The 19,732-nt window shown below is 48.3% G+C and overlaps 1 non-coding gene across 1 annotated transcript; it reads right to left on the bottom strand.

Moving 5' to 3' along the window:
• Positions 1 to 1,214: 1,214 nt before the first annotated feature.
• Trnat-cgu (transfer RNA threonine (anticodon CGU)) lies at positions 1,215 to 1,286 on the bottom strand. The gene has a single exon. It is a non-coding gene; the product is annotated as a tRNA-Thr (tRNA).
• Between the last annotated feature and the right edge of the window lie 18,446 nt (positions 1,287 to 19,732).

Below are 19,732 nucleotides of genomic sequence, written 5' to 3' on the forward strand. Positions count from 1 at the left end.
TTGCTCTTCAATTTCCTCATGGCACTTTTCATCTCATTGTAATATTTGAGAAGTTGATTAATTAAGACTAATTATGTAATTAGGCGGAATGCAAAAAATAATCTGAGTATCTCCAAGCGTCAGCAAACAACATTACATCGATTCTGCCCAGCTACGTGGCATCTGCATATCTTTAAGTCTTGGTGTATGATAGTTCGGACACCCTGCATATTGCAGTCGGCTATACAGTTCAGCCGCTCGCGAAAATCGCGGTAAGCGTTCGCAAATACTCATCTTACGTTTTGCACACTCGTAGAAAAAATAGTGTCGATAATAAGCCTGGCAAACTCCAACGAATACCACTGCGAAATGTGAAGTATTGCGGCTATGTATCTATATAACAGACGATTACACAACTACAACATGCGCAAGTGACAATATTTGAATCTTTCCATATGCTTATCGAAGCTGCAACGAATAAAAACCAGAAGCAAAACCTTTTGTCCCTTCCTAGTCTTGCATTACTTCGTGGCGTTAAACTTCACCCGCCGAAGAGGCCGGACGAAGTGTTTGTCCTAACAGCGCGACGGCCCGAAAACTGACGCGCATTCAAGTTCAGTCGACTACAGCGCCGCCGCATTTTTCTACCCCTCGAGGCTCTCCCGAACGGAGGCGGTCGCGCCACTATATTCTAGTTCACTATACCTCCGTTCAGCAGGGGAGTAAACTTTTTACTCCGCCTGACCGGAGTACATCACACTCCTATAGGGGAATGCGCTAGAGGACAAGTCATTTACTCCCATCTCGGCTAATTCTTGCTTACAGTCTACGAATGGCTAGTATCATATCGGATGCGATTATTCGTCTGACGCGCCATGGTTGCATAGTGGCCATGGTGGTGGGCTGTTAAGCACGAGGTCACTGGACCAAATCCCGGCCACGGCGGCCGCATTTCGATGGGGGCGAAATTCGAAACACCCGTGTACTTAGATTTAGGTGCACGTTAACAAACCCCAGGTGGTCCAAATTATTCCGGAGTTCTCCACTACGCCGTGCTTCATAATCAGATTGAACGAGAAGAAAGGGAACCGAGGGGCCCGATTTTTATTAATCATATCATAAGAAGCCAACAACCATTAACACCAAGGACAACATAGGGGAAATTACTTGTGCTTTACTAATTGAATTAAAGAAATGATAAATTAATGGAAATTAAAATGGATGAAAAAACAACTATCCGCAGGTGGGGAACGAACCCACGTCTTCGCATTACGCGTGCGATGCTCTCACCATTGAGCTACCGCGGAACCGTTTTCCCATCCACTTTCTTGGGTATTTATGTTTTACAACTAGAAGTAACCCTGGGAGTGTTAGCCAGCGCCACACATCCAAACCTAGGGGCGGGTGTGGAACATCCTTTCTGCCGCAGGCGTCACGAGCACGTGATCTTTTTGGGTGATGGCAACTGGTCAATAAACCCACATATGCTACCTGAAGGCATCAATGTTGCCGGATTCGAGACCCTCGTTATATATTGAACGAGAAGAAAGGGAACCGAGGGGCCCGATTTTTATTAATCATATCATGAGAAGCCAACAACCATTAACACCAAGGACAACATAGGGGAAATTACTTGTACTTTACTAATTGAATTAAAGAAATGATAAATTAATGGAAATTAAAATGCATGAAAAAACAACTGTCCGCAGGTGGGGAACGAACCCACGTCTTCGCATTACGCGTGCGATGCTCTCACCATTGAGCTACCGCGGAACCGTTTTCCCATCCACTTTCTTGGGTATTTATGTTTTACAACTAGAAGTAACCCTGGGAGTGTTAGCCAGCGCCACACATCCAAACCTAGGGTTTATTGACCAGTTGCCATCACCCAAAAAGATCACGTGCTCGTGACGCCTGCGGCAGAAAGGATGTTCCACACCCGCCCCTAGGTTTGGATGTGTGGCGCTGGCTAACACTCCCAGGGTTACTTCTAGTTGTAAAACATAAATACCCAAGAAAGTGGATGGGAAAACGGTTCCGCGGTAGCTCAATGGTGAGAGCATCGCACGCGTAATGCGAAGACGTGGGTTCGTTCCCCACCTGCGGACAGTTGTTTTTTCATCCATTTTAATTCCCATTAATTTATCATTTCTTTAATTCAATTAGTAAAGTACAAGTAATTTCCCCTATGTTGTCCTTGGTGTTAATGGTTGTTGGCTTCTTATGATTCATAATCATATTGTCATTTTGGCACGTAGAAACCCATAACTTATTTACAATTAATCGTCTAGTATGTTGTATCTGTGTCTCAATACACTTTCAAGGTATCTTTGCCCAGCCATGGTGTGTGTGTGTGTGTGTGTGTTTGTGTGTGTGTGTGTGCGTCCGTGCGTGCGTTCGTGCGTGCGCGCGCATGTATGTAACTCTTCGGCATGTTGAGGTTTATTTCGACGTTACACGAGTGGCATCATGTTCACTAATTCCTTGCAATGAGTTCAGTGCAAATGCGGCGCTAGGCGTTTTTTTGCGAGCCCTAATGAGACATATAATATGTTTGAGCAAGTATATGACGACGAAGCATTATGGAGAAGCGTACCTTTGAATTATGGCAAATGCTTGGAAAGGGTGAAGCACGGCGCAAGAACATCCGAAGAGACGGCCACCCCTCAACGTCACAAACCTGTACAAACGGGCTACGTGGGAGGCACTTTATGAAATGTTTCGTGATGATGCGAGTATGTTAGAAAAAGATCTGAATTTGAACAGGATTTTGTGTTGCCAGATCCTTTGAAACCTTCTAGGAGGCAGAACCCCAACGCAATATTTGTCACTCACACACTGATAGAGCAACGGAACGAAGCCAGGCGACCTATTATGCTCAACATTTTGAAAGGACCACAACTGATCCCACATCTATGTTAAGTATCATCGGCGGAGCTGTAAGCACGGTTTACTAGCACAATATCAAACGAAGCGTCTCAGCGCCTAATGGCGAGGATACCGTTTACTTTCCTGTAAACAAGTTAAGCCACGACCATCGTAAACAAACCCGCCGTGGTTGCTCAGTGGCTATGGTGTTGGGCTGCTGAGCACGAGGTCGCGGGATCGAATCCCGGCCACGGCGGCCGCATTTCGATGGGGGCGAAATGCGAAAAACACCCGTGTACTTAGATTTAGGTGCACGTTAAAGAACCCCAGGTGGTCCAAATTTCCGGAGTCCCCCACTACGGCGTGCCTCATAATCAGATCGTGGTTTTGGCACGTAAAACCCCATAATTTCATTTTTTTTACCATCGTAAACAAACAAAATATCGATCAAATTTTCGGTGCTAGGGGGTCGGCGGGCCATGCATCGAAAACAATCCAAAGCTGCTGACATTTTAAAACGTTTGCGCAAAGAAATGCGGGGGTGCGATCCTGTTCTTTTTTGGTCTTATATGGAGTTCTTGTTTAATGACACTGCAGGGCTTCGCACTGCTGTAGCAGTCCATGAATATGTGGGTAAGTAGCCTATTCCTGTTCTACAACAACCCCGAATTCACTCGACCTTCCGCCGCGTGTTTTTGTTTATCCGTGTGAAATTTCTGCTGAAACGGAAACGTCATGATGGTACCGCAGAAATCAAAACTGCGGCGACTAACGTAGTAAGAGCATCCCGAATGAAATGTTCTCTGATTACTGGCGTTACCTACAAAAGCGGTGGCAGCTATGTGTATAAAACCGATGGTGCTAATTTGACAAGAGCTGTAGCCATTAGTTTATACTTTGAATAAATGTTTTTTACCAGCTTAGGGCTGGAAATTTTCTGACAGATGTTGGATTAAGCACGTAGACTGGTATATGCTCCCAAAGAACAATGCAACCTGCCTTTAGAATTGAGCATGAAACGGGAAGTTTGTCCCTTGTTACAATATAGGTCTCCAAACAAGCCACTTTCATTCGAGCTCTTCGATTCTGTATACGTGGTCCTATAACCTTGACCACTAGAGTACGTTCGCGCTCACCGTTTGTCTTCCAGATCCCGTACGCATAGGACTTTATAGCGTCACACTCTTTTTCAGCAGGAAGACTCACTTTCGCGCTGTACAGTCAATAAGGAAAGTGGAGAGAGCTCCGGCGCAATGCTCATTTTGTTATAAAGTCAATGGCAGGTACACAGAACTGCTTCAAGGCTTAGAGCTGATGTATGAGCAACGCTGTGAAAAGAGAGTCAATTTCAGTGAATTTACCTATTGACGCAGCCGCCTGCACATGGGACAGGTTATATATTAAGGAAGCTACATTTCTACATCTCTGGGAATTCAGACGACGCTTTCCTCGTTTATGCAGTTGATTTTCTGTGCGCTGCGTGTTAGTGATTGTCATATTTTCGCGGTACGTTTGTGAAGTGGCACGTGAGATTCTAAAAGACGATTCTTACAGTGACTTGGCCAGAAATAGTTTGTCCTTGCTGGCTTGCGCTACTGATCGAGTTCCTTCGAGAAACTACAAGGTAACGAGTGGATAATTTGTGTTTAGAGTATTGACTCCTCAAACGATACTCAATATAGGATAATCACGAAGATCAGCCCGCGACCCAGACGTCTCACTCGTTCATTGTTCTCATAATAATTGAGCAAGCCAGCGCCAGTGGCCGCTGCCGCGGCACCACGCGCGTTTGACTTCTTTATTTCCAGTATCCATTTAAATTATTCGGCGCAACACACCCAGCGATATTATTGAATTTCTCCTCTAATTTTCATCAATTCTAATTAGAGAGGTTAACGTGGACATTTTTGTTCATTTTTGCGGCCTGTTGAAATAAATTCACGCTTCCTAACAATAATATGTTCATTTCATTGACTACGCAGGAAACAAACTACTAACTGGGATTCATGCGACCATATGCGCTTGGATGGCCGACGTGGACAGCAGGTTTTATCGGCATATTATGCGTCATGCCGTGCCTGATTTTTCAACAAACAATGAGTTGCAACACACAATTACCTCGTGAGAAAAAAACATTTTTTGCTTACTTTGCATTTTTGCGGATGTCGTATAAAATGCCCTAAATCTATGCTTTCTTTTTATTTTTTTCTTACAGTATAACCATGATGTACGGCCCCTGTGATTGCGACGATTGTTGTTTAATCTTACACTTATCCCATCAACGGTTTTCGTAACTTTGAGATCATTTTTCTACTAAAAGTTAGGAGGTGAAACTTGCTTCTATTCCTCTGCAATGTACAGTGTCCTCATGCTCGCAAGAAGTCGTGAAAGACTTGAAAGCGCTTTTACAGCTTCCCTACGAGGGTTATTGGGAACAATTGTTTCATACTTTACAGATGTAGTCTTAAAGAAAACTGACTGTTGCTAGCAACGTGACCCTTCACGTATGCGCATCTGCTTAAACACCACGGAGCATGCCGGTGTTATGTTTTATATAGCTCTGGACATAGCACTCCGGCCTGTGCTTCCCCCCAACGAAGCGAGAAATTTTGTTCTCGTCACTAACATTGCTTTGTGAAGCGTATGCATGCCGCAAAACAACTGCTACGATATTTATTTGAAATTTATTTGTTGTCTCAATAGAAACACCGGATCACTAATAAAAAAACTTTTTGGGCGCGTTACGTGCCAAAACCATGACATGGTTAAGAGGAACGCGTAGTGGGGGAATCCGGGTTAATTTTGAATACGTGGGCTTCTTTAACGTGCTTCCATTGGACGGTACACGGGTGTTCTTGCATTTCGCCCCCATCGAAATGCTGCCGCCGCGGCTCGAATTCGATCCGGCGACCTCGGACTGAACAGCGCCACACTAAAGCCACTACGCCACTACGGCGGGCGTATTGCTAATCAAGTCACTATGTTCAGGTTCCACTTTAAGGCAATGAAGAATTTTTTTGACAGGCTTCAGTTGCAGCTGCGGTATGCCTTCATGTTCCTCAATATACCTAACAAAGAAAAAACATTGCCATACAATCCTGTGTCACATATTTCAAATGACCGCATTTAGTTGTTTTTTTGCAGTCAATTCGTGGAATGGCGGGACGAAAATTTTCCACGACATTGATAATTAACTAAAGCAGAAAATTTCAAACTTTTCCAAGCTTTTATAAGGTATTTTAGAAAATGTCTCGACTTCATGTACTACAATATAAAATCTGATACCATCACTGTAGTATTTCCGTACGCAGCATGCATTTCTTTGAATGTACGCTTAATTGACGATTACTACCCTCTTCTTAACTAGCCATTGGGCCTCGACTCCTTGGGGCAAAGGCGCTCTTTGGCCAGGCAATGCGTTCGTGCTCAAAAGAAATATTGTCAATTTCCAAAACGATTCCCCCTGCAAAATTCGGTAAGGTAAGTGCAAACACTCTTATCCATCCCGAACGCTTACTTGCAGTGCTATAAGGGAGGGTTCCCGCGATTACTGCCCCTCCTCCCCATCAATTATTTAAGGATGGGCTAGGCCCCCTCGGCAGGTAAATGCGGCACCCCTTCGAACAGCGCCGTAGCTGACTTTATCGCCAGTAGTGCCTTTCGCGGGACAATTATAACTCTCCAATTTTTCGATTAATTATTTAATCGCGATTAATCGATTCATGTGGCATGAGCAAAAATAGGAACGCAGGTATTGTCCTACTCCTGGGTGCATTTCCATGTGGCACTGCACCGGACAGTCACCAGCTTTTTCGGCTAAGATTCTTGGCGCAGCAGACTGCTTTATAAGCCAGCTGAGCATGAAGCTGCCTGCTAGTGAATTAGGGATAGTTCACATCGGTTTCTGTAGGTTCCAAGTTTATTTTCATTTATTTAGTTGTGCATGTGTTATCCCAAAGACGCATGCATTGCGCCCCCTTTTGTAGGTAAGTAGGTGTGATACCATAAATATTGTTACGTAGGAAGACGCAGACGAAAAGCTATATACAAGTATATTTACAAGCAAATGCGCCGCACTTGGCCAACAGGCAACAGCCCGCACTAGCCTCTAATCTTCGTCGTCGTCTTCACACTGCCCACTTCTTCGTCAAGGCATACTGTTCCGTAGCACTACCCCCGGCGAGAAAAGCGCGTCCCGGAGCGAATAAAGGCCGGACTCGGAAGCAGTGTAATAGGCCTTGAGCCTACTGACGTGCACGACATCACTAGATGCCAGAGTAGACGGCGAGGTTAAACTTACAGGTTGAATTTCGTACGTCACAGGCGCCACCTGGCGCAGCACGCGGTAGGGCCCTGTGTATAGCGAAAGGAGCTTCTCTGAAAGTTCGACGTGACGAGAGGGCGACCACAGCAGCACGAGCGCACCAGCGAAAACTGTACGTCACGGTGGCGGGCGTTGTACTGACGCTGCTGAGCGGTTTGCGAGGCCGTCAGTCGAGTACGGGCAAGCTGGCGTGCATAGTCGGCGTGGGCGATGGCGTCGCGCGCATACTCGCTTGTTGAGATCGCAGCAGGAGGAAGTGCCGTATCAAGGGGAAAGGTCAGTTCGCAACCGTACAGTAGATAAAATGGAGAAAATCCGGTGGTGTCGTGCCGGGAAGAATTATACGCAAATGTGACGTAAGGAAGGGCAATGGCCCAGTCGTGGTGGTCCTTGGAAACGTACTTGGACAGCATATCGGTAAGGGTACGGTTAACCGCTTCTTCAGGCCATTGGGTTGAGGATGGTATGAGGTAGTCAGCTTGTGTTGAGTGGAGCAGGAACGCACAATGTCGGCGATAACTTTCGACAGGAAGTTACGACCACGGTCAGTAAGCAACTGTCGCGGGGCGCCATGAAGCAAGATAATGTCACGCAAGAGAAAGTCCGCGACGTCGGCGGCGCAACTGGTAGGGAGAGCCCGCGTGATAGCTTATCGGGTGGCGTAATCAGTTGCGACGGCTACCCATTTGTTCCCCGAAGATGACGTGGGAAAGGGGCCGAGGAGATCTAATCCAACACGAAAGAACGGTTCCACAGGGACGGTGATCGGCTGGAGATGACCGGCACGTCGCACCTGAGGTGTTTTCCGACGCTGGCAGGGATCACAGGCAGACATAGCGTCGGACGAATCGAGCGAGACCGGGCCAATAGATGCGGTGGCGGACGCGGTCGTACGTGCGGGTTACCCCAAGATATCCTGCAGTGGGTGCGTCATGCATCTCAAAGAGCACAGTCCGTCGTAGATGTTTTGGCACGACAAGACGAACATCAGATCCGTCAGGGAGGAAGTTTCTTCGGTACAGAATGCCGCCTTGGAGGACATATCGGCGAACGGAGGCGTCGGTAGGAGTAGAGCGCAGACGCTCGATGAGTGCTCGCAGCGATAGATCCCGGTACTGCTCATCGGCGATGTTAGCGAAGGGAGACACAGAGAAAATACCGTTGGCGGTACTACTTTCGGCGTCGTCAGGCTCGTCTACCGGGTAGAGAGACAGGCAGTCAGCGTCCTCGTGTAGTCGGCCAGATTTGTAGGTGACAGAATACTAATATTCTTGGAGGCATAAGGCCCAGCGACCAAGTCTTCCTGTGGGATCTTTCAATGAGCATAACCAGCAAAGTGCGTGATGGTCTGTGACAACGGAAAAGGGTCGGCCATTTATGTATGGGCGGAACTTTGCCACCGCCCAAACTAGGGCCAGACACTCACGCTCAGTGATCGAATAGTTGCGCTCGGAGGGTGAAAGGAGCCTGCTGGCGTAAGCGATAACACGGTGGTTGCCGCACTGGCGTTGTGCCAGTACTGCGCCAATTCCGTGACCGCTGGCATCAGTACGGACTTCGGTAGGCGCAGAAGGATCGAAATGGGCCAGAACGGGAGGCGTTGTGAGAAGCTCGATTAGATGCGAGAACGCAGAGGCCTCGTTATTGCCCCACTGTAAAGAAGCGAAAAGCTCGGTTAGTGGTCGTGCTATGGCCGCGAAAATTTTCATGAAACGGCGAAAGTACGAACAAAGGCAGATGAAGCTGCGCACATCTTTGACAGATTTCGGAACAAGGAAATGCCTAAAACCATGGATCTTGCCTGGGTCCGGTTGCACTCCGTTCGCGTCAACGAGATGTCCAAGGACAGTAATCTGGCGAAGGCCGAATTGGCACTTCGATGCGTTCAGTTGCACACCGGCTCGACGAAAAATGTCCAGGACTGCTGAGAGGCGCTTGAGGTGCGTAGCGAACGTTGGGGAGAATACTATAACGTCGGCCAAGTAGCACAGGCATGTGGACCATTTGAAACCGTGAAGAAGGGAGTCCATCATGCGTTCAAAAGTGGCAGGAGCGTTACATAGACCGAATGGCATCACTTTGAAATGATAAAGACCGTCGAGTGTTACAAAAGCAGTCTTCTCGCGGTCCAGATCGTCCACGTTAATCTGCCAGTAGCCGGAGCGAAGGTCAATAGAGGAGAAATAGCGAGCACCGTGGAGACAGTCAAGGGCGTCATCAATCCGAGGTAAGGGTTACACGGCTTTTTTTGTTAACCCTGTTAAGGTGCCAATAATCCACGCAAAAGCGCCATGAGCCATCCTTCTTTTTTACCAGTAGAAAAAGTGACGCCCATGGACTACACGATGGTTCAATAATGTTCTTGGCAAGCATTCTGCGAACTTCTGCGTGAATAACTTGACGCTCAGCCGGTGATACTCGATACGGGCGGCGATGAATAGGAGTGGCATCGCCGGTATTAATGCGATGTTTAACAGCTGTAGTTTGGGCCAAGGGACGATCGTTAAAGTAAAAAATATCGTGGAAGGAAAACGAACGCGGTAGAGCTCACGAGCGTGCTCGGACGGCATGTCGGGCGCAATGATTTTCTATAAGTCGGCGATGCATGGTACAAGTTGCAGACTGCGATGGTAGAGGAGGATCGGCAGAATTGTCGTCTACTGCAATAGATGCTACTGAGTGATCCTCGAATGAGCAAACTGAGCCAGAGACATCCCGTGTGGCAGCACTTGTGTCGTCAAGCCAAAGTTGACCACTGGCAGGCATACGCAATTCGCCGTAACAGATAAAAGTGTATGATGCACTGTAATCCCGTCTGTAAGGAGGACGTCTTGCATGGGAGCCGCGATGTAGTGCCCGTCGGGCACTGGTGGGGATGACGCTAGGTTAACGTAAGTCAGTGCCGAAGGTGGCAAGCGAACGAAGTCGACGGAACTGAGGCGACTGGGGTGTGGTTCAGCGGGATCCAGAACAGGCAGGTCAAGGCGGCGAGTACTGGCGGAACAGTCGATGAGAGCAGAATGCGCGAAGACGAAGTCCAAGCCGAGGATGATGTCGTGGGGTCAGTGGGTGATGACTGTGAATAGCACGATAGTGGAGCGATCGGCGAAGAAGACGCGGGCGGTACACATACCAATTACACGGGCTGTTCCGCCATCGGCGACACGGACAACAGGCGTTATGGCGGGTGTGATTATTTTATTCAGCCGGTTACGAAGGTCAGCGCTCATTACCGATAAATTCGCCGCAGTGTCTATAAGAGCAGACACAGAAACACCGTCGACTTGCACGTCAAGAAGGCTCAAATGAGTGGGCAACGTCAGTAGAGGATTTGGCGGCGTTGGGAGCAATGCAGCGTCACCTCGAGGCGCTGCATCGTCTAGTTTTCCGGCTGGGAGCGGCGTCCGAAGGGAGTCGGCGAATAGGAGCGACGGGGCTGGGGAGAGCGAGATTGTCGTCGTTGTGGCGAGGGCAAACTAGAATATGGGCGGTTCGGCGCAGGAGAATCAGTGGCGGCATTATCGGAGCGTGCGGCATAGGGTCGAGAAAGGCCACCTGGGCGAGAGTAGGCAGTATAAGTAGACCAGGTCGGGGAACTCCAGCGACTGAGACAGTGGCGAGAAACGTGCCCGATTCGACGGCAGTGAAAACAAATGGGCTTGTCGTCAGCAGTGCGCCATTCAGATGGGTTGCGGAAGCGTGGTGGGTAATAAGGTGTGGGACGGAGCGGAATCGAAAAAGCCGGGTGGGTATCAGGGCGATGGGCCGAGCAGACGGTGTGAAGACCCCTGTTTGCGAACTACTGCCGAACAACTGCCTGGATTAGGGAAACCGTGACTGCAGGTGCGTTGGAGGAGCTGGAGTCGACGGCAGCTGGATAGGCGGCCTCAATCTCACGCCGGACGATCCTGGTAACATCACCAGTGTTGTTGGGACGAGGAGCGTCGGCACAGGAAGATGTCGTTGGGGTGTTGGCAGACGGGCAAACTGCTGGTCGATACGTCGTCTTTTAGCAAGTTCCAGGCGGCAGCATTCTTCTATAACTGCATGCACCGTCGCCACATTGTTGAAAACGAGCAAGTTGAAGGCGTCATCGGCAATGCCATTGAGGATGTGGGAAACCTTGCCTGGCTCAGCCATGTGTGCCTCACCTTTGCGGCACAGAGCCAAGACGTCCTGAATGTACGTGACGTAGGGCTCTGTCGACGTCTGCACACGGCTGGATAACGCCCTCTGCGCGGCAAGTTGTTGACCGTACGGGTTGCCGAACAAGTCTCGAAACTTTTGCTTAAGCGAATCCCGACTGGTGAGCTCATCTTTCTGTGTCCGAAACCAAGCTCGAGGTGTGCCACCGAGGTAAAAGACTACGTTGGCGAGCATGATAGTAAGGTCCAACCGGTTATTGCGGCTGACGTGTTCGTACAGACTGATCAAGTCCTCGTTGTCTTCCCCATCTTTGCCCGAGAATACGCCAGGATCACGGGGAGCGGGGAGAGCGATGTAGGTCGTCGAAGTGGCAGCAGGTGTCGGAGCCAGCTGAGTTGAGCTGTCGTCGCGGGGAGCCATGAACGAAGGCTCGACGTACCGTCCACTGCGAAGTTCCGTGACAAGGTACAGCGAACGTCCACCCCCAAGAGATATGTTACGTAGGAAGACGCAGAAGAAAAGCTATATAGAAGTATATTTACAAACAAATGCGCCGCACTTGCCAAGAGGCAACAGCCCGCACTAGCCTCTAATCTTCGTCGTCGTCTTACACTTCTCGCCTCTTCGTCAAGGCAAATACTGTTCCGTAGCAATATATTGTTCTAGTGCCTGAGGTTGTAAGTTTTCCCCAACGTGTTTCTATTCCTTGATCTGTTTCACTGCTGCATCCGATGACTGAACGCTTCATGTATATGCGAGGTGTGTGCAAAAAGAAACCGTAATTTTTAAATAGCTCGCCAATGGCTATTGAGCGCAGGTAGGGGCAGGTTTAGACAACAAACTAAAATTTGCGGCGTTTCGCTCTGAGTTGGTGAACTACAGCCGCTGAAGTGAGCACGTGCACAAGCTGTTCGCCGGGTCAGTGTCAAAGTGAGAATGGACCCTGCGGTTTCACTTTATTTTATTTTTTCCTATATCTCTCCTTAAGAACATCATAATAGGCGATGAGACTTGGATTAATGGCTATGATATTGAAACGAAGGTGTAGTCGTCGCAGTGGTTGGGCAAAGTGTCTCCTCGTCCAAAACAGCACGCACGAGTCAAAGATCAAGGTGATGTTGTTTTATTCCGATAGTAACTATATGGACACTCCAAGCGCATTTATGGCGTCGCTGTCGTCGTCGCCGTGAGGTTCTGTATAAAGTTCAAAGGCAATAAAATCGTCGCCGCGCGCCGTATGCTGTGTGTGCGAGTGAAAGCGCGCGAGAGACGCGCGCTTTCACGAAGAGCGAACGCACTGCGGAGAGCAAACGCGACGTCTTGTGTCGTGCGAAAGGCCGTGGGGGGATGGGAGGGAGGAAGGGGAGGCGACGTTTAGCTGCGGAACGAAATGCGCATCTTGCGACCGGGCGCTAGGGGAACTGGCGATTCAATCTCCCACGCGAAAGGACGAAAGCGGGAAGGCTGCGCGGGAGGGAGGCGGCGGGGCTTCTACTCTGCCAGAAACTGCGTACTTGTACGTTGCAGGGCTGAGGGCTGTCGCGCGCACTGTATTTTGAAAGAGATGTCCACACGGCTCTTACCTTTGTATGCGCTGTGCTTTCGCCGCTCAGTTTCCGCTGAAGCGATAGACCGCAAGAACTTTCGGTTGCTGCTGCTGCCGCGCTTGCTCACGCCAACGTTTTTGCAGTGGTTGTCTGCGGTCATCGAGTGTGATCTATTCATGTTCGCTTGTGCACTCCGACACAACGCTTGTTAATTCAGTTCGTAAGCGAATGTGTCCAAGTTTGTGCAGCTGATAAAACTACTATCCTTACTTCGTATAGATTTCTACTAGCAGATTTGCTATCGCAATTGATGCTTCGCCTTTCGGGCGAAACTGCGGCTTTTTTTACTGAAAATGCATTGATCATCGGGAATTTGTACCATGTGGTCAGATGGTAACAAAGTCCACCAAGGTATTCTAGCGCACTTGAGGAATTCTGTGCGCAGTAAGAGGCCTGAATTGTGGGAAAACCAGATTTCGATGTTGCATTATGACAACGCGCTGGCTCAAGCGTCGCTCCATTTCCGCAGCTATTTCGCAAAACATCACACATCCGTTGTGCCCCACCTACCACATTCTCCGGACCTAGCCAGAGCAGACTATGTCCTGTTTTCCAAACTTAAAACCATGTTGGAAGGACGTCGTTTCGCGAAAGAGAAGCAGAGCTAGGAGTAAAGGCTATGTTCGGAATAGAAGCTGTATTCTGACACCTAATAAGTACACACCGCTCTTCGAAAGCTTTCTTGTTCTGGCGTCTGCTACAGCGCCGACAAAGGCAACCGCTCTCGCCCCTTCACCGCACCGTCTAAGGATTGACAATGCCCTTATTACAAAGCTGTTAAAAGTCTTTTAGTGGCACGAGCAGCGAGTGACATTATTGTTGCTTAAGCAGCGATTTCCGGTCCACCACCCACTTCCTGTTGGTGCAAAAGTCGAAAAATGTTTCTGAATTCAAGATAAATCATTAAAAATAAAAACTATGAAATCGATGGTTCTACTTAATCTTGATGGTAGATATGATATCAGAGAATACGTTTAGTTACAAATTCTGTTATTTAAGTTACTGGAATGATTAGAAAATAAAAGCACCAAAGCACACAATCGAACACTTCAGATACCCACCGCATCAGTATAGGTTTGGCTGCACTGCGTGGCGTTTACCCGCCACTTCCGTTGGCTCGCTTCTCCGAGTTCGGTTTCCAGCCCGTGCCGTTCACCATGGAAGTAGACGACGAGGACGCCGGGCCTACTGTAGTGTAGTTTACATCGTTTACTTCAAAAATTCAGCAGCATTCTCTGTGTCTGTGTCGTACTTCACTGTAATAACACAAAATTACCTCAAGGAAAACGCAAAGTTAAGCCACACAACACACCAGAGTACACCAATGCCGAGGTGCGAGTCCTAATAGCAGACACCTAAGTCAAGGATTAGGGTAGTCTCTTGTTTTTTTGCAGCGAAGATGTATATACCTAGGCGAAACATCCGTCCGTGCCCCTCGGCGCAACCGCGCGAACGCGCTCGTGCCAATGCTCGCGTGTTCGTCGTCGTATTCTTCCGCAGCTGGCTCATTGCCGCCCCTCGGGTCGACCGCGCTTACGCGCTCGTGACACTGCTCATGCGTTCGTCATCTTTGTCGTCTTCTTCCACAGCTGGCTCCGTTGCCGCCATCATTCCAGCGTAGAATTTCACTTCTCTTGTTTGGTCGTAATGGGCAGGCCGTGTTCACGGGGCTATTAGCCATTGCTTTAGGTGGTATGAGACATTGATTGTCTTACGTGACGCAAATATATATTTAATAACAGATGCGATAAGGGAATGTGTGTGCGCACCTATCATAAGGACGGCCAGCGATCAGCACAATAAGCAAGTTAGTGCCTTCATTCGAAATTCAAATTCAAAATGTCGCAGTAACCAGTGCGCATGTGCGAAAACGTGGTGGCGTGGAGTAGAGGTAGAACACCCGACTTCAAATCTGAAGGTCGTAAGTTCGAATCCTGCTCCATTCCACTACATTTTCAGGCATGGAGTGGTGCCTGACACCGGCAAAGAAAAAAAAATACATATTGCCGAGAGCTAGTGGGGCCATACTAGTTCAGGTGCAACCAAACTAGGCAGGCCCACTAAGCTTCATCAAAGTGACTCCCTCACCAGAACAGGAATTGGCCTCCCTGGTGCAGTATTCGGCCACTACCTCCCTGATGACTCCGACAATTAACCCATGGCCCTCAGTCCCCAGTTGCTGCGGAGCACCTGACCAAAGCGGCGGTTAGACCTGCGACGTGGCAGAGGGTGCTAAGAATCTCTGGGTCCGGACAGGCCGCCAATGGAAACTGAACCTGGCAACGTTCAGCACGCGCACCCTCTCGAGTGAGGCTAGCTTAGCAGGACTATTTGAGGAATTATCAGGCATTGCCTGGGATATTATTGGCCTTAGTGGGGTTAGAAGAACTGGTGAAGCTTACACAGTGCTGACTAACGGCCACGTCCTCTGCTACAGAGGCCTTCCAGATAAGAGAGAATCCGGGGTAGGATTTCTAGTCCATAACAACATAGCGGGCAACATTGATGAATTTTACAGCATTAGTGAGAGGGTAGCAGTCGTCATAATAAAGCTGAATAGGAGGTACAAAATGAAGGTAGTACAAGCCTACGCCCAACTTCCAGTGACGATGATGAAGAGATAGAACAGTTTTATGAAGATGTGGAATTAGCAATGAGAAAGGTGCAAACTCAGTATACTGTAGTCATGGGCGACTTCAATGCAAAAGTGGGCAAAAAGCAGGTTGGCGAGCAAGCAATTGGAAACTACGGCATCGATTCTAGGAATGCAAGAGGAGAGATGTTGGTCGAATTCGCGGAAAGGAATAGGCTCCGAATAATTCATACATTCTTCAGGAAGCGCACCAACAGGAAGTGGACCTGGAAAAGCCCTAATGGAAAAACAAGGAATGAAATAGATTTCATACTCTCTGCCGATCCAAGCATAGTGCAGAATGTAGAAGTGTTAGGTAAGGTAAAGTGCAGTGACCATAGGTTAGTGACGTCTAGGATTTCTCTCAATTTGAAGAGAGAAAGAGTGAAATTAGTCAAGAGGAAACAGGCCAACCTAGACGCAGTAAGGGTGAAAGCAGACTAATTCAGGCTGGTGCTCGCACACAAATATGCAGCTTTAGAACAGGAAGATGAAGATAACATAGAGCTAATGAATGAAACCTTAACTAGGCTGATCTCAGAAGGAGCAATTGAAGTGGGAGGTAAGGCACCAAAGAAACCTTTAGGGAAGCTCTGCCAAGAAACAAAGGACCTAATAAAGAAACGACAAAACATGAAAGTGTCCAACTCAAGAGATCCGATAGAATTCGCTGAACTGTCAAAACTGATCAACAGGAAGAAAGTAAGGGATATTCGAAATTATAACGTGGGAAAAATTGAGGAAGCCGTAAAATATGGACGCAGCATGAAATCAGTAAGAAGAAAACTAGGCATAGGACAAGGCAAGATGTATGCACTGAAAGATAAGCATGGTAATATCATCAGCAATTTCGATGACATAGTAAAAGCAGCAGAAGAATTCTATACTGACCTGTACAGTAGCCAAAACAGCCAAGCTACTTTCATTCGAAATAGTGATGAACCGGATACATAAGCTCCTTCTATAACTAGCGATGAAGTTAGAAGGGCCTTGAAAGACGTGACCAGGGGAAAAGCGCCTGGAGAAGATGGAATAACAGTATATTTAATCAAAGATGGAGGAGATATCCTGCTTGAAATGCTTGCGGCCCTTTATACGCAATGCCTCAGAACTTCAAGTGTACCAGAGAGCTGGAAGAACGCCAACATTATACTTATCCATAAGAAGGGAGACGTTAAAGAATTGAAGAATTACAGACCCATTAGCTTGCTTTCAGTATTGTATAAAATATTCACCAAGATAATTTCCAATAGAATCAGGACAACACTTGACTTCAGTCAACCAAGAGAACAGGCTGGCTTCAGGAAGGGATATTCTACGATGGACCATATCCATGCCATCAATCAGGTAATCGAGAAATCTGCGGAGTAAAATCAACCTCTCTATATGGCTTCTATTCTAGAGAAGAGGGTTTGCCCCACTTCTCATTATATTACGTGGTTCCCCGCACACATGGGTACGAACGTTCTCGAGGGCTTCCCAAACCTCAACGAGGTGGCCCACGACCGTGCGCGAGAACTCACGCGCCGCGACGGTCTGGAGGCTCCGGAGGGGCAGGATGGGACTCAGCAGAACGATCCACTTCTCACATTTAATGAAATTACTAAACATTACCAACTTGGCAGGAGAGCTTTTCCTCTTCCTCACCCGAAGCTCAGCAGAGGTCAGTCAGCTACTCTTAGAATGTTGCAAACGGGATCTTTCCCGTCGCGGGGCTTCCTTAGTAGGATATACTCAGACGTGGACCCTGGTTGTCCCGACTGTAATGAACCCTTTTGCTCTATGGCTCACATGCTCTGGCGATGTCCCGCGTTACCTAACGACCTACTCTCCAGCGAAGCCGAATGGGAGGAGGCCATCAGAAGCACGGTACTCCGAAAGCAAGTCCAGGCTATCCAGAGGGCCCAGGAAAGGGCGGAGCGTCACGGCGTTCTGTCCTCTACGTGGGCGCGGCCAGCGGTTACAACGGTCTCCCGTTAGGGGGTCCTGACAGTAGCTCCTCAGGATCAAATAAAGTTCGTTGTCTGTCTGTCTGTCTGTCTATATGGCTTTCATAGATTATGAAAAAGCATTCGATTCAGTATAGATGCCAGCAGTCATAGAGGCATTGCGTAATCAAGGAGTAGAGGAGGCATACGTGAATATCTTCGCAAACATCTACAAGGATTCCACAGCTACCTTGGTTCGCCACAAGAAAAGTAGAAAGATACCTATTAAGAAAGGGGTCAGGCAAGGAGACACAATCTATCCAATGCTATTCGCTGCATGCTTAGAAGAAGTATTCAAGCTCTTAGACTGGGAAGGATTAGGAGTGAGGATCGACGGTGAATATCTCAGCAACCTTCGGTTTGCAAATGACATTGTCCTATTGAGCAACAATGGAGAGGAATTACAACAAATGATTCAGGATCTTCATCGAGAAAGTGCAAGAATTGGGTTGAAGATGAATATGCAGAAGACAAAGATAATGTTCAATAGCCTGGCAAGGGAACAAGAATTCAGGATCGCCAGTCAGCCTCTAGAGTCTGTAAAGGAATATGTTTATCTAGGTCAATTACTCACAGGGGACCCTGATCATGAGAATGAAATTTACTGAAGAATAAAATTGGGTTGGAGTGCATACGGCAGGCATTGCCAAATCCTGACTGGGAGCTTACCACTGTCGTTGAAAAGAAAAGTGTACAATCATTGCATTCTACCGGTGCTAACATATGGGGCAGAAACTTGTAGGTTAACAAAGAAGCTCGAGAACAAGTTAAGGACCGCACAAAGAGAGATGGAACGAAAAATCGCAGGAGTAACGTTAAGAGACAGGAAGAGAGCGGTGTGGATCAGAGAACAAACGGGAGTAGACGATAATCTAGTTGACATTAAGCGGAAGAAATTGAGCTGGGCAGGCCATGTAATGCGTAGGATGGATAACCGGTGGACCATTAGGGTTACAGAATGGATACCAAGAGAAGGGAAGCGCAGTCGAGGACGGCAGAAAGTCAGGTGGGATGATGAGGTTAGGAAATTCGCAGGCGCAAGTTGGAATACGCTAGCGCAAGACAGAGGCAATTGGAGATCGCAGGGAGAGGCCTTCGTCCAGCAGTGGACATAAATATAGGCTGATGATGATGATGGTGTGCGAAAAAAAAAGCTGAGTTGAAGAGGACGCTGGAGCAAGAGGAGGGGAAATGTATGGGTCTGTCACCTTGGAGTAACACGTGTTGGTGACGTACATACACCCTGGTAGCGTCGACGTGGAGTGCACGCGCGCCAAGTGCGAGGGAGCAAAAGGAAAGGGAATGTCTGGTTCTTTCCCAGCGTGGGTGTGACGTAGCGCAGCCTGTGGGGAGTGAGCACGCGTCACGTGTGAGGGAGCATAGAGAGGTAACGTCTGGTGCGGAATTGGATGCGCGATTGGTGACGTCATTCCTCTCTCGCAGCAGTGCGCGTGCACGTGATTCTCTCTGCGACATCGTAATTGTACAGGCAAGTGTCGTGCGTTCTCCCATGGAGCAGCTCGCGTACGAAGAATGGCGCCGCGAACAGCGCCGTGAGTCCGCCCGCCGCAGCCGTGCCGCCAACGCCAAACGTGTCCGTGTCTTCATTGATCGACATAAAGGGGCGCGTAGAATGACACATAATTGCGTAACACAGTTGAGAAACACTTTACTATACCCGCGTGATACACCTTACGAAAAACGCCGTGGCCGCCTCTTTTCAGCTTTTCTGGTCAACCATCTCCACAGGGTGTAAGGACGGATAATTTTTTTCGATACTAATTAGGGGAAGAAAGAAAAAAAGCCGCAGTTTCGCCCGAAAGATGAAGCATTGATTGCGAAAGCAAATCAGTAGAGGGCTATACGAAGCAAGAATAGTAGTTTAATTCACCGTATAAAGTTGTAGACGTTCGCTTACTAACTAAATAGACAAGCACCATGTCACGCGCGCAGAGGTAAACATGAACACATCTCGCTCTATGGCCGTGGGAAGTCGCTGTGAAAATGAGAAAGCGCGCCAACAGCAGCGGCCAAATTGACCTTCGCGCTGTCTCTCGTCTCGCTTCAACGCGAACTAAACGTCGATAGCACAGCGCATACGAAGCTACCGGCACTCGGCGCATGCACTTTGTCCCCATCGCAGATCGCTTTGAAGATGAGGCCCGTGCGGGCGGGCACTTTGCCCGCA

The sequence above is a fragment of the Dermacentor silvarum genome, unplaced genomic scaffold (genome assembly GCF_013339745.2).
Source record: "Dermacentor silvarum isolate Dsil-2018 unplaced genomic scaffold, BIME_Dsil_1.4 Seq560, whole genome shotgun sequence".
In the NCBI taxonomy this organism is placed as follows: domain Eukaryota; kingdom Metazoa; phylum Arthropoda; class Arachnida; order Ixodida; family Ixodidae; genus Dermacentor; species Dermacentor silvarum.